We start from the raw sequence: 12,722 nt of genomic DNA on the forward strand, positions 1-12,722 counted from the left end.
CCACTGCCAGAAACTTTAACAGAACGCTCAAATCAATTCAAACCGACCTCAGTAGATGGACTAACATCTCGTTGCTTTAACCAGCAGAATATCTATTGTAAAAATGAATGTACTGCCACGGCTATATTTCTGTAGTTCAATGCTTCCCATGTCTCCCCCTTCTGGTTATTGGGATAAAATCCATAGTGCGGTTTCAAAATGTATATGGCAAGGTAAGCTATCCCGGACAAAAGTAGCACATTTACAAAGAGGGAAAGATATAAAATATATGGGGGATTGGAAATGATGCAGACAATTACATTGATGGAATCTACAATCTACCTGTGCTATTAAAGCTGACCTACCCCCTAAAAAAATACAAAAATTAAATTAAAAGAAAAATAAATAGGGAAAGATGAGGGGGGACAATCAGTACCAAATGTAAATTGTATTTCCAGGCATTACAATTTTGTCCCATCCTAAATTGGTTTAGACATGAGTATTCATCCAACTGGCTGAGCATAGAAATAAGGATGGTGTCTCCTTTTGCCCTGGAAGAGGGGGTCTTCACTGATATAGCTCTTAAACAATGTAAACGACGCTTTGGTCCCATTATTGCTAACACAATCTCTATTTGGTGCAACATTTAAAAACGATTTAACTGGGAATGAAAATGGCATGTCCATAGTCCAATATTTCACAATAATGCCTTGTGGTCTGGAGGGCAGCCTACTGCATCCCAACACTGGTTCAAATGTGGAATCCATACCCTTGCCGATATCATGGACAGTAATGGTTTGAAAACGTTCCAAGTTTTGAAAGACACACACACATTACCAGGCAACTCCTTTTTTTCTATATTTCCAACTTTGGTCAGCTACGCTGGCCTATGGAGTCCAATGGGGAAGCCAATTACCGAACCATTCAATTATGGGATTTATAGATAAATTATCTGAGAGGACTGATCTCTAAATTGTATAAACAACTTTTGGAAAGCTCATATTCTGAGCTAGCAATTAAAAAGATATGGTTCACCAATCTAAGTGAATCTCAACAACCTTTAACTGGAACAGAATATTAAAAAATATGACTTTGGCATCCCGCAATCCGAATCATCGACTTACACATTTGAAGTTTGTTCACAGACTGTATTTAACACCAAGGAAAAGTTTTACGATGAAATTGGCCCCATCTCCCAACTGTTCACTGTGCCCCTACATCAGGTAGGCGCATTCCTTTATATGTGGGAGTGCCCTGCAGTTAATTTCTTCTGTGACAAAATTACAAAATTCATTTTGAAGCGCATGAATATAAATATTCAATGCGTGGTATCTATTATCTTACTTAATGATGATAGCTCCTTGAATCTCTCAATCAATCAGAGACAATTAATGCTGGCAGGCAGCGCTGCTGCGAAAGAACATGTTGGCTCTTAGATGGCAATCACCACTCTCTCCCAATTTGCCAGTGGATAAAAGAACGACTAGAAGGTATAACATTAGAGTTATCGACAGAGAGAATGAATGGTGCTAGTCGATGAGCAACCGAGACCTGGACAAATACACTTGACTCTGTAAAGAATAATCTCAGTTAAAACTCAATGCATATAAATAAACAACCTATAAAGCCCAACCCATACTGTACATACACTACATGGCCAAAAGTAAATTAGCGGATTCCTCCATTTCAGCTACACCCGTTGCTGACATGTGTATAAAATCGAGCATACAGCCATGCAATCTCCAAAGACAAACATTGGCAGTAGAATGGCCCATACTGAAGAGCAAAGCGACTTTAAAACCTCTACAGGATCGGTGTCCCCCCGCGGGAGGGTTAAGCTAACGTGCGCTAATGTGATTTACATGATGTTGTAAGTAACAAGAAAATTCCCAGGACATAAACATATCTGATATGGGCAGAAAGCTTAAATTCTTGTTAATGTATCTGCACTGTCCAATATACAGTAGCTATTACAGTGAAACAATACCATGCTATTGTTTGAGGAGAGTGCACAGTTATGAACTTGAAATTGTATCAATAAACCTATTAGGCACATTTGTGCAGACTTGATACAACATTTTGAACAGTAATGCAATGGATCATTGAATCAGTCTAAAACGTTGCACATACACTGCTGCCATCTAGTGGCCAAAATCTAAATTGTGCCTAAACTGGAATAATACATTGTGGCCTTTCTCTTGCATTTCAAAGATGATGGAACAAAAAAGGTGGAAGCAACAATGACTCAGCCGTGAGGTAGTAATCCATGCAAGCTCACAGAATGGGACCGCCGAGTGCTGAAGCACGTAGCGAATAAAAATCATCTGTCCTCTGTTGCAACACTCACTACCGAGTTCCAAACTGCTGATGGAAGCATTGTCAGCACAAGAACTGTTCGTCGGGAGCTTCATGAAATGAGTTTCCATGGTCGAGGAGCCGCACACAAGCCTAAAATCACCATGCGCAATGCCAGTCGTCGGCTGGAGTGGTGTAAAGTGTGCTGCCATTGGATTCTGGATCAGTGGAAACGTGTTCTCCGGAGTGATGAATCACGCTTCACCGTCTGACAATCCAATAAACAAATCTGGGTTTTGGCGGATGCCAGGAGAACGCTGGTCTGGCGCTGTTTTTCATGGTTCGGGTTAGGCCCCTTAGTTCCAGTGAAGGGAAATCTTAACGCTACAGCATACAATGACATTCTAGACAATTCTGTGCTTCCAACTTTGTGGCAACAGTTTGGGGAAGGCCCAGTCCTGACAAGCAACCATAGTTGCTAGGGGGATGGGAATGGGTGGAAAATATGGTTTCAGGGTGTGGGACGGGAGGTGGGTGGTTGGATGGGTGGTTTTGGGGGAATGGGATGTTGGCTCACTTCTTTTTTGTTTCTTTTCTTTTACATACTAAATGTATCACAACGTATTTTGTTACTCTAATATGATCATAATGACCAATGCCTTTTTGCCTTTATTGTTGTTGTTGAGTGGCAGCTCAAAGGTGAATACGAAATGAACTGAATATTAAATGACATGAATGTGTATGTTGTACATGTAACCCCCCCCCCCCCACCCACCCATCGAAAAAAGGACAAAAAGGACAAAAAAATAATTGTAATATAAAATAAAGGAATGAGGAACTTCAACCTAAAAATATCAAGAAGGTTGACACTATTTTAGTTCTATATATGTACATTTAATTAGAGACTTGACCTCTTGATAATGTCCATTATGTTATGTAAGCGCAACAGATTTGACCATACATACAGGTCCTATTGATATGTAGATTTACTACAGAAATACATTGATCAGGAAATAATATCACCAGCCTCACAATCTCGCTCTCTCTAGTCAGGGCTTTTTGCATTCTCATCAGTGATGGTTAGCATTGTGCCCTAAAACTGTTTCAGGAGTCTGAGTTGAAATGTTAATTGGCCGACATACTCACAGATGTCTGGTGAGCACACCTGGCTACTCTCGCACTTACAGCTCTCTCCGGCAGTTCTCCCCAAAACAATCAACACCATATGTGTGATTTTATATGGATCAGCTAATGAATGTGTGTGTGTGTACGTGTGTGCGTGTGCGTGTGCCTGTGCCTGTGCCTGTGCGTGTGTGTATTCATGAGAGTTTACATGTGTGTTTTGGTTCCTGTGTAAGTGAGAGACAGCGAGAGAAAGTGTGAGTGTGTGTGTATGCGTTTGTATACGAGTGTGTAGGTGTACGACAAGGGTATAATGGAGTGTGTTTCTCTGTTGTATTTTACATCCGTTCCATAGAATATTCAGCACTAACGAAGGTAAACAAATAGAGGCAAGAAGCGGACTGACATCTAATAGTGTGGCCAGGGCTGAGTATGAGATAATGGAAGAAATGTCGTTCAAATGGTAGAATTCAAGTGGCAGTTAACGACGTTGGCTGCTTTGTTTTATGTTAATGTGTGATGTGAACCCACTGGTTCGTTTATCCAGTAATTACAAGAGAAGAGAATCTGAGGCCTGGCAACTATCATGCAGAAATAACAGAGCAGCCTCATAACCACATGTTTACAGTGTGTTAATGGATGCCTATGTCTGTTACAGAGGGACTGTTCTTTTAAGAACAATACCATTTGTTTTTAGGAATTTAGAACATTTAGGGAGAATGTTGACCTTTGAAAAAGTCCTTTCATGTCTCCAGACCGGAGACATTGCAACATAACAGAGAGGATGAGACTAGAGATATTCAGTCGAATATCAGTAAAGCCATCTTTGAATAAATACAACACAGACTGCTGCAATGCAGGTGAAAAGGGCCACTTCCCTTTATAAGTATTAGGTCACTGGTCTTCTTTATTACTATACTTATTACTATACTCAGCGCCTGTCTTCCAGGCTGGTCCCCACCCAGCTTTCCCATCAGAGAGACTGCCAAGCTGGGGCTGTTAGAATCAGTCTCTGCAGAGGGTGCCCTGCCAATGTGTTACCCAGATGTACCTTCACACTCACATAAAGCTCTGTGATAAAGGCTTTAATAGAAAGAGGCCGATCTTTAAAACACATGACAGGCTATATAGAAATAGTGGGCCCTATAAAGTTTAATATGCAATATTACTGCCGAATTTCACCAGCGTAAGTGAAGGCATTCTCTTAATATGAACTACTTTCTTCTTTGAAATGGTGATGCAGGATCAAAATGTAACAGAAACGCCTGAAACATAATTTTCGACCCACTACATGTGTCTGATGCACAATATTAATGGTAGGCAACCTTCAAATGAACATGAAATCTCTAATCGCACCACATCCTAGAACATTACCGGTTGGTCGAAAACGTCCTCTCCAATGTATAAAACATATTCTAAAATGGGAGCCGCCTGTGTGTAGGTCCCTGCAGTTACTCTCCGTAGGCTGGAAGTTCTACACACAGAGTGGAGCACAAGTTCGAGATTTATACAATCAACTCAAGCTGGAGCTTCACACATTGATTACAGCCCGAAGTTCTACTGAACATGCCACTGCTGCACAGAGAAAAAAGAAAAATGGATGTAACAAACGAAGCTACTGTCTTTATACCCCAGCGTGGTTAAGAGGAGAGCACAAAGGGTCAGTCTATTGTTGGTGCTCTCAGTGGGGCTCCAGGCCCATGTGTCCTGCACGATCAAGCCCAGTCTTTGCCACTCACATAGGACTTGAGCATAATATATTCTGAAAATGAGATGCGGCCAGATTGCCATTCTGATTCCTCTGGTCATTATGTGTCCATTGAGGGCAGCTTTAGCCCCTTCTCTCGCACCCCGAGGCCCTCTCCATCTTAGGGCTAGCGGCTAATTAGCATGAGGAGGCCAGGCTAATGTGGAGACGGCTCTCTGTAATCACATTCACTCGATGGCTGAGGACGTGTGGAGAGATGAAATTAGAGTGATTAATTAGGCTTTGACACTCTGCCAAAGGTTCTCAATTTAGCCTTGTCACATCAATAAAAAAAGGCCTCTCCTCGGCCGCACGTGAGGTTGACCTAAAGGAGAGCGATGCGGGGGTATTACCAACAATTAAGACCAATTAGTGCAAGCAACCCTCCAATGGGAAGACACTCACACAAACATGCACAGATGTAGGATCTTAATTTGAGCCAGCTTGCTACAGCAGAAAAATAACAGGAAATACAAATTATTATGTGGATTATAATTAATGGACATTTTTGTAGAGGTTGATGGATTTTTTGAAAGGGAAAATAAAGACAGAAATTTCGAAGTGAAAATGACAAACTATAGAAGCCCTTTTAAACCTAAAATACAATACAAGTTTTACATTTCCTGCATTGCAGGAATGTTCTCATGCAACAGGGTGATCAAATTAAGATCCTACATCTGTACCTTATACACCTACAAACCTCCTAGGCTATGGGCAAGGCAGACTCACTGCACTGTGACTGGACACCCACACTACCTTAAAGGGTCACTACATCTAAATCAAAATACATAACTTACTCATCAATTTACTATAAGAGTGACACTTTACTACATTTCATCAAAAATGTATTTGAATAATTCACCAGGGAACTTTGTGAAATAGTGTACTGAAAGTTTGACAAATATTTGACATTGCTGAGAAGGTAAACCTACAATTTCTGGGGACATCCTCTAACGGGTGTTTTTCCTGACCTGAACTCTCATCACCCTTATCTGAAAGCAGAGCAACGTATTATAAAAAACACAAATGTTATGCAAAGCTCAACAACCCTCACCCTGACAGACAGACAGACAGACAGACAGACAGACAGACAGACAGACAGACAGACAGACAAGGAGGGAAGCTCAAGGAGGGGAGCTCATTTAATCCAATCCAGCCATTAGCATGTCTGTGGATGGGAGAATAGGAAAGGACTGCCTAAACCAGAGGAAAAATATTTCTTCATTATCCTCTCACCCAAGTGACAAATCCTCTCTGAATGGAATGGAATGTAGAAGGTTCCCTGGGACAAGCCGGGCTCCTGCTCTATTTAGATACACAGTGAAGTGCTGTCAGGGTGGCAGCGTGGTGCCTGGCGGAGCGCGGCAGGTTGGGGAACAGCGCTTAGCATGGAGTGGGATGGGAGCTGGGCTGCCTGCCTGGGAGCTTCCTGCCTGCCTGGCTGAATGGCTCTCCCTTTGGGCGCGGGCGTGCTTGCGGGTGCAGGCGCTGCACAGGCAGCTGTCAGCAGAAAGGTGGCATTTCCTGGGCTGACGCTGACAGAGGCTGTCTGCAGGCAGCGGGAGCGCAGCCAGACTGACATCCTGTTTATTCACAGATGACATCCTGGGCCGGGGATGGGTGTCGCTGGCATTTTGATTCACCTAGCGATGTGAAAACTTCCTGAAACAGCATGTGATGAATTCTTTGTAGAGTACACATAACGGGAATAATTGAATAGTTTCTGCAGCGGGTGTGTAGGCCCGTCATCTCTGCCGCCTGGTTGTGTGGGGACAAGGAGGTTGGATAACATGCATGAATGCACACACACGCACGGGCACACACACACACACACACACACACACACACAACACACACACACACACACACACACACACACACACACACACACACACACACACACACACACACACACACACACACACACACACACACACACACACACACATACATACATACATACACACACACACACACGCCTAATGCTGATAAGATTTATTTCAAATCAGAAAAAATGCTAATAATCCAAGGAAATGTTGGTTCATGTCTTTTGCAGAGCGGTGGTTCATCAATAGGCTATTCTGAAAATGGTTTGTGTTGCTGGAGTTGTGATTTAAATCTAGATCAGTGCATGGTCTCCAGCACACAGCTGTAAGATACACTTTGGGAGTGAGCTCAAATACAGACAGGCAGGTGAAAGGACACCCCTAGAGGAGTAGTTAGGACCCCCGGGATCTTTGACCCCTGCCCCTCCCCCGGTCTAACCTAATGTCTCCATTCAATTCACAGCACTCAGTCAGTGTGAAACAGGGTCAACCCGCTTACGCTCCAATCAATTGTTTCATTGTTTAACAGAGACAAAGGAACAATTAGGCCTAAGCTAAAGCATGCTCTATTGCTCATCATGTCCCACACATACCAGTGCACTCAACACACACAGACAACATACTGCACACTGTATAGACACAGACAAGGAGAGGATTCTTGTGCTGTATACACTTGCACATGAACATTCACAAGAGGCACACACATTTAGCAAAGGAGCATGGTTATAAATAAAGAGCAAAGGAGCAGTGGCAGATGATTGGAGGGAACATGAACATGAGAAAGGTTACAACAACCCAGCAGCACATTATTCTTGTTTGGATACAAGCTGCTTGATTCCCCCAAATGAGTGTTGAGGAATCCTGCGACATCAGCACTTAATCACCGCCTGTTCCCCATTATAAATCAGTTGAACTACTGACACCTGAACTTTATTCTGTACGTGTTGTAAAGGCCACAGGCACAGGCTCACGCTATTAGGAGGAAGCTGATCCATTGTGTGTACATTCAGGTCAGAAAGCAGGCCGTTGGATACACACTGCATGCATCACCCGAGTAATTGTGGAGCAGAAGCAATAATAAGACAACAAATAGACAACTCATCATGATATCACCATCATTTTCCTGCTGCTTTCATCCAATATAAGCACAGGCCTGCAAATATGGGAGAAGGAAGCTCTTGCAATATCATGTTGATATTACAGTATTACACACAAGGAAATATAACAACATAAACTACCCAAACGTTATCAAGAAAACAGGTAGAATTTGTCCCCGTGATCCTTTTGGTGTCTGTATGTATTCACATCATTCTGTGCATGCATGCATACGAGTATGCATGTGTTTGCTTGTTTGTGTGTGAGTGTCTTTGTCTCACATATACAAGGAGAATCCCATTGACGCTCATCTGTTGATGCGTCAATTACATCTTTAGCGAGTGTCCTCTGCATGTAGCTAGTACACCAGAGTTGTAAAGCCTGGTCCCCTGCTCCTCCTGCTCTTTATGTCTGCCAGACAATAGGGCAGACCTCCCAGCACTGCAGCTGGGCCTGGCCCTCCATACAACCGCACTCTCTCATGCCCTCCTCGGCTCCTGTACTTGGGAAAACTTCTCTGTGATTCAACTGTCACTCACAGGCGGCCAAAGCCCCAGTGAAAGGCTGTGTGCCGGCTGAGTGGTGAGCATTTCTGAGGCCCAAGCGGTTGGAGGAGAAAGGCCATTGTTCTGTTGCTCCCCAGTCCACCAGCCCAGCTCTCTGGGTCTCTGGAAATGGGGCCACAGTAAACAAACAATACACCCCGATGAATGGATAATGATGCACGTGTTTACTGAGTGGGATCTCAGCAGCGTGTTCTCTGTTCCCTCCGCAATGGAGACGCCATAAAAAGGGGGTTTGAATTCGCATTGGGCAAGCTTTTATTGAAGATTGTTTCTAAAGAGATTTCCCTGGACAGATTGAATATTTTGTTTGTTTTGTGTATCCTTGATACACTTCACTTATCCTTCTCAACTCTTCATTAAGGGAGAGAGCTTGACTTTCAGTTGGCTGGGTTAGTTTTCCCTTCATGATAAAGAGCTGCGTGAATCATGAAATCATGTAATCCTCAGGCTATGCAAGCAGTTTATCATTCATCTCTTCTCCCAGAGAGCTCTCCCATGCAACAACTTATCCGGCCTTTTCCCTCTAAGAAAGGAATGCTATTTGATTGAATCCATGCTATATCTTCTATAGTAGACTACGCAACGCAACAAAGAGTCACATCTAGTTGTTTCACCGTCTAGTCTGTGACAAAGGGTATCTTGTTATTCAATAATTACTACCCAACATGTTTCAATAGCATCAAGGTCACATTATCTGGCTATCCCAGCTTCGTCTTTTATATCTGAGAAGCTTTACTACTTGTATATGAGAGTGAAAAAAACATTTAATACCATTTTGGATTTATATACTCATTCATGTTTTGCTGTCGAGGGATGGCTGTCTGTTGGGAATGGAGGTGTTCCCAGTGTTTCTGCCTTTCTCCTTGAGGGATTAAAACATCAGACAAGCCACATGCATACCGAGCTCCAGAGCAGCTCGTTTGTCACTTTCACAAGGGGACCGGTGGAATTGTTCTGTCTGCTGCACATTGGGAGGCTCACGGTCTTTGGTGCACACCGGAAGAAAGCACGGGAACAATTCCTCTCATAAATCCCTCTCCTCACCTCACCTCACAAGGGCCTCCGCCTTGCATTCCCATGCCAGAGAACCGTCAAGCTCAGGGGGCTACTCATCAAAGTCACTTGACTCAAGAGAACTCTCTCTGAGAGGTAGGGGGCAATATGCTCTCTGGGGCTATTAAACACAAGCACTACAGAGGGTACTTGTTCCTCTTTTCAAGGACCGTGCGGGTGAACTATTGGATTCCTCATAATTCTTTAAGCATTTCAAGAGTGAAAAGGCTGGGGACAAGCTGAAGAGACTTTATGTTGACGAGACTGAAAGAAATGCCATAGGTTTAAGTTGAATAGTGCATCTTAGTTAGGCTTTTGAGATGAGGAATGGTTTGTAAACTGATCAACATTACGTGAACTAAATACTACGGCTATAGATTTATTGCATTTCCGTATGCTTGTATATTTGTTTGTACAAACCTATGCACTGACACAGACGCAGGCAGGTACCCACGAAAACACACAAACGCTCACTCACTCACACAGGCGCACACACACCCACCATGAACCTCCTGTACTAACTTCAAACGGTGCTTTGATCAGATATCTGGCATCCAGCTCTCTTGGATCCTCTTTTCTGAGGTGTATTATGTCTTTAACAACTTTCTTTTCCTGTTGGCTTTATGAGCATCAAATCCAGAGAGCTGTGTAGGCCTCATGTTGGTATTGTCTTAGCCTTTGTCATGTGTCAGTCTTTCTGCCACACTTAGTTCTCCGAGACATTAACAGTAAGTCAGAATAAAGCTAGAGAAGGAAGCACTGCTCGTAGACAATGGAATTTCTCCTATGAAATACACCATGAATGTGTTTTTGTACATATACCAAATGGAAAAGATATTTAAAAAAACGCTAAACTGTACAGGTCAAAGATATACAATCTGCTCCCACAAAAAAAAAATGCCATTATGTGAACACCTCTACCACAGAAATGCCCCGTGAGAAACTAATCATCTGGAATATGTTACTCGTCACTTTATTGTACAATAATGTCCGGATCAAGCTATTAACTAAGGAAGGAGAATCCAGCACCAAGGGGGTAAACTATTATTCATGTGATAACGTACATCATAAAAACAACTTAATATACCTGAGGTGGCCCAAGGGTATGAATTATGAAGGCATTTATGGGCGCCTCGTACACGGCTGTGTTTATTCTCAATTTATGGCTGACAGAGTCGAGAGCCGGAAAGCCACTTTGAAACCCCTAAAAAACCTTGTGTTTTATTACGCCGTGGCAGCACTGCACAGTTACAGTAGGACCACAAACGACTCCCCGTGGACCCGCCTGCACAGCCATCCCTACCTTTTTTCTTTTTAAGACATAATTATTTTCAAAAACACTCAGCCTCTCTGGAAGACCACATTCATAAAGGTGATGAATTACTCTCATAAAGACACTTTTTTTTTTTCACCAAAAACATCGAGGAGGAGAATGTTTTGGGGGCTCAAAATAAAGAGCGACCTCGTGGCAAGATGTGATGATCCAAAGGAGGAAGCATTAGCATATTTTGGATAAACTTTTGTACCAACACCCCAACAACACAGGCGGATATTATTACTGTAATGAGAGAGCAGGCGAGAGAAAGAGAGAATGAGTGAGAAAGAGACAGAAAGCACCATTGCGCTGGTGAGCACAAAGCAGTGGTGTAAACATTGGGTATCAAGTATTTATCCCCCTTGGATTTTTTCCACATTCTATTGTGTTACAGCGGTATTCAAATGGATTTACACTGAACGAAAAAGGAAAACGCTTATTCCTCTAAAATTTTGTGCACAAATTTGTTAAAATCCTTGTTTAATGAGAATTTCCACTTTGCCAAGATAATCCATCCACCTGACAGGTGTGGCATATCAATAAGCTGATTAAACAGCAGGAACATTACACAGGTGCACCTTATGCTGAGGACAATAAAAGGCCATTCTAAAATGTGCAGTTTTGTCACACAACATAATGCCACAGATGTCTCAAGTTTTGAGAGAGCGTGCAATTGACATGCTGACTGCAGAAATGTCCACCAGAGTTGTTGCCAGAGAATTTAATGTTAATTTCTCTACCATAAGCCACCTCCAAAGTCATTTTTAGAGAATTTGACAGTAAGTCCAACCGGCCTCACAACTGCAGATCACATGTAACCATACCAATCCAGGACCTCGACATCTGGCTTCTTCATCTGCAGTGTCATCTGAGACCAGCCACCTGGACAGCTGAAGAATCTGTGGGTTTGCACAAGCACAGACTTTCGGCACAAACTGTCAGAAATCGTCTCAAGGAAGCTCATCTGAGTGCTCGTTGTCCTCACCTGGTCTTGCAGTTTGGCGTTGTAACTGACTTCAGTGGGCAAATGCTCACCTTCGATGGCCACTGGCATGCTGGAGAAGTGTGCTCTACACGGATGAATCCCGGTTGCAACTGTGTGGGCAAGCAGTTTGCTGATTGCCCTATGGTGGCGTGGGGTTATGGTATGGGTAGGCACTCCACCAATCAGGCATTTATGGTAGAGTGGCCAGACAGAAGCCACTCCTCAGTATAAGGCATATGACAGGCCACTTGGAGTTTGCCAAAAGGCACCCAAAGGATTCTCAGACCATGAGAAAGAAGATTCTCTCAAAGATTGAACTCTTTGGCCTAAATGCCAAGCGTCACGTCACGTCTGTAGGAAACCTGGCTACATGATCTCACCGGTAATAGATCAGTTGTTGTATTACTTGTGAGGCACAGCTGAGTGAGTATACATTTAAATAATTTGCTTTTTATTTTACTGGGCTGATTTTGCCTGCATCTGATGGTCAGTCTCAGCAGAGGGAGAGAGCAGCCGACTGAGGGTTCGCTTCTCAACATCCCTTCTTTCACTCTCTCCTCCGCTAGACTAACCAAAAAGGGACACTGTCTTCCAGCTGATGGCGAAACTCAAGTTATTTATGCCTTGTGCACAAATTCATATTGTTACTTCTATGAACAGAGAAAGTGAAATTCCTCAATATAAACAAAAGCCCCAAGCCGCTAATAAAAACAATGGAAGCCTATCAATACGCTTTCCT

This window comes from Oncorhynchus mykiss, chromosome 11 (genome assembly GCF_013265735.2).
Source record: "Oncorhynchus mykiss isolate Arlee chromosome 11, USDA_OmykA_1.1, whole genome shotgun sequence".
Taxonomy (NCBI): domain Eukaryota; kingdom Metazoa; phylum Chordata; class Actinopteri; order Salmoniformes; family Salmonidae; genus Oncorhynchus; species Oncorhynchus mykiss.